The following is a 3,389-nucleotide window of genomic DNA, read 5'->3' on the forward strand; positions in this document are numbered from 1 at the left end:
TGGAATTTGGGGGACTTTTAGATAAGAGGCACTCATCTATATTTGTGGTACTAGAGGTGAAATGGTGTCATAGAGGGTCTTAAAAGCCTGAACCAGGATTCAGGCTTATAAAAGCTGCTGGACAGAAGTTAATTATGTTGCTTAATACTGAGGGCTCAAGATTTACAGGCAAAATAAATGAGGCCTACATGGTTAATTAACCCTCCTATCACTTATGAAAACAATTCATGCAGACCTCACGAGACTGCCATTTCTCTTTTTTAAAATTAAAAATAATATTTGGAGAGGGGAGACCATCAGAAAAATGATAAGAAACTCAGCAATAAGCAACCATATGGAGTTCTTTCAATACAACTTGGGGGCAAGGGCCATTTAAAGATTATCAAGGGGAATATACTTAGTTTATCATAATTTACTACACTGAAAGGCTCCAGACTCAGTGAAGTTACTTGTGGATTTTTGTCAGATAAACATGAAATAATTTCTGTCCAGTGGAAAAGATAACCCCAAGGATTTTATGGCATATTTTACATTATTTAGTTTTATACACAATCCATCCTTTTTTTTTTTTTTAAAGATTTTATTTATTTATTTGACAGACAGATATAACAGGTAGGCAGAGAGGCAGGCAGAGAGAGAGGGGAAGCAGGCTCCCTGCTGAGCAGAGAGCCCAATGCAGGGATCAATCATGCGGGGCTCAATCCCAGGACCCTGAGATCATGACTGGAGCTGAAGGCAGAGGCTTAACCCACTGAGCCATCCAGGCACCTCTCATCTTTTTTGAGATAAGCTATAAACATGTTAGAAGGCTAGATGTGCAAAACTAGACCCCAAATCTCATTTTAGGTTTTGTTTGTTTTAAGTTATGGAACAAGATATTTTATTATTAAACTGTGCAGGAATATATAAACAAGAAGAAAATCTCTTGGATTTTTCTTCCACCACTCAATCATTTGGAACATTCTCACTTGTTCTGATTTATTTTATTTTCTTTTAACGATTTTTACTGTTCATTTATTTGAGGGAGGGAAAGAGAGCATGAGTCAGGCGAGGGGTAGAGGGAGAGAGACTCAAGGAGACTCAGCACTGATGGTGGAGCCTGATACATGGCTCCATCCCAGGACCCTGACATCATGACCTGAACCAAAGTCAGATGCTTAACTGACTGAACCACCCAAGCACTCCATTTGCTCTGATTTAAAACACAGATAAGAAGGAACCAAGTAAACTGGGCCAGTAATGAAAATATATTATTTTAATTGGATAATACAGTAGTTTCCTATAACTGGGTGGCTTAAAACAATGTAAATTTATTCTCTCCTAGTCTTGAAGGCTAGAAGTCACAAATCCAGGTGTGAACAGGGCCACACAGCCTGCAAGTGCTCTACAGCAACCTCTTGCTGCCTTTCTCTTTGCTTCGTTTGTTGCCAGCAGCCCTTGGTGTTTCTGTCTCTGCTTCCATCACCACAGGACCTTTTCTCTGTGTGTCTGACACTGTCTTCCCTGTGTGCATGCTTGTCTCTGTATATCTTCACCTTTTCTTATGGAAAAACAGTAATATTGGATAAAGGGTCCATCCTATTCCAGGATGATCTCATCTTAACTTACATCTGAAGTACATCTCCAAAGACCCTATTTCCAGATAAGACACATTCACAGGTGACAGGGATTGGGACTTCAATATATTTGGGGGGGGCACAATTCAACCCACAACAGAGATAATATCTATTTACCCTTTTGATGATTGTTGATAGCCAGTTTTGCAAGACAGAGGCAATAATTTTCCTCTTAGAGCTCAGTGAATGTATGAAAGTTACTTTTTTAAAAAACGATTTTATTTATTTATTTGACAGAGAGAGAGATCACAAGTAGGCAGAGAGGCAGGCAGAGAGAGAGAGAGGGAGCAGAGAGCCTGACGCAGGACTCTATCCCAGGACCCTGGGATCATGACCTGAGCCGAAGGCAGAGGCTTTAGCCCACTGAGCCACGCAGGCACCCCTATAAAAGGTACTTTTAAATAAGTTTTGCTTAAAGTTTAATAAATAACCAAAATTCCTTTTCCTTCTCATTTATTTGACTTTGGAAAAGAACGAAAAAGTTTTCCATAATACATTTGTGAAGCATTAAGCAATTCAGCTCAGGTTTGAGTAAAATGGTCTTTCTGGCTCATTTTCTTTCTTTTTTTTTTAAATTAGTCTTGTTTTCTCCTTTTTTTTTTTTTTTTTTTTTTTTTTTTTTTTTAGTTTTCAGAGGTAGAATTTACTGGTTCATCAGTTGCATATAATACCCAGTGCTCATTAATTCAAGTGCCCTCCTTAATGCCCATCACCCCCTCCACCTTTCCTCTAGAAATTCTTCTACCTCATTTTCCTTACAGGTGTATTCCAACACTTCTGTGTTCCTCCATTTCTTCTTTACCTATCTACCTATGGGAATGTGCTCATTTGGGCAGTGACCCATTCATTCACTCCTTTGTTTCACTGAGTGCCTGCGATAGTCATGGCACATTGAATGAACACACTGCAGACAAGATACAGGTTTGGTTTTCAAAGAGGTCTGAGTCATAGGTAAAAGGAAAGTAATTTTTTACAGTGTAGAATTGTATAAGAGTGAAGAGACATAAGTGTACTAAACCATTTGATGAAGCATAAAGAATGGAGCCGAGCTTTGCACAAATGACATGTGTATTTGGAGATCAGCAAAAATTTCCTTCTTGCCTCCACCTAGAAGACAAACTCTTAAAATGCAAATCTGAAATAGCCACTTGCTTTAAATCTTGCAATGGTTTCTATCAACAAAAGGATTTCAAAGTTTTACCTGGGGAAAATAATAAACAGTATTATTAAAAAAAAGAGATGAAAACAGAGAAATAAGAAGAACCAGCTGTAGTAGTTATTTTTTAAAAAGACTATTTATTTATTTGAGAGAGAGAAAGAGAGAGTGAGCATGAGTGGGGTGGGGGAAGGGCAGAAGGGGAGGGCGAAGCTGACTCCCCACTGAGCAGGGTGCCCAGTGTTGCGCTCCATCCTAGGACCCCAAGATCATGACCTGAGCAGAAGGCAGCCACTTAATTAATGCCATAGCTGTTATTAAAACACTTTATTAAGCCACAGAAACGCAAATATTTTACTTGTAAAGAAACACATGCAGGATTTTATCACTCCAAAGATCTCTCTAAAGCTGTCCCTTTATAGTCATGCCAATCCCCCCACCACCAACCTTGCCCTACCATCACTAATCCCTGGAAACCACTAAACCAATATTTCTATAGTTATTTCATTTTAAGACTGTTAGATAAAAGGAATCATATCATACAACCTTTTGAAATTGGCTTTATTTTTACCAAGCATAATGTTCTTGAGATCCATTCAAATTGTTGTGTAGATTAA

The sequence above is a fragment of the Mustela nigripes genome, chromosome 6 (genome assembly GCF_022355385.1).
Source record: "Mustela nigripes isolate SB6536 chromosome 6, MUSNIG.SB6536, whole genome shotgun sequence".
Classification (NCBI taxonomy): Eukaryota; Metazoa; Chordata; class Mammalia; order Carnivora; family Mustelidae; genus Mustela; species Mustela nigripes.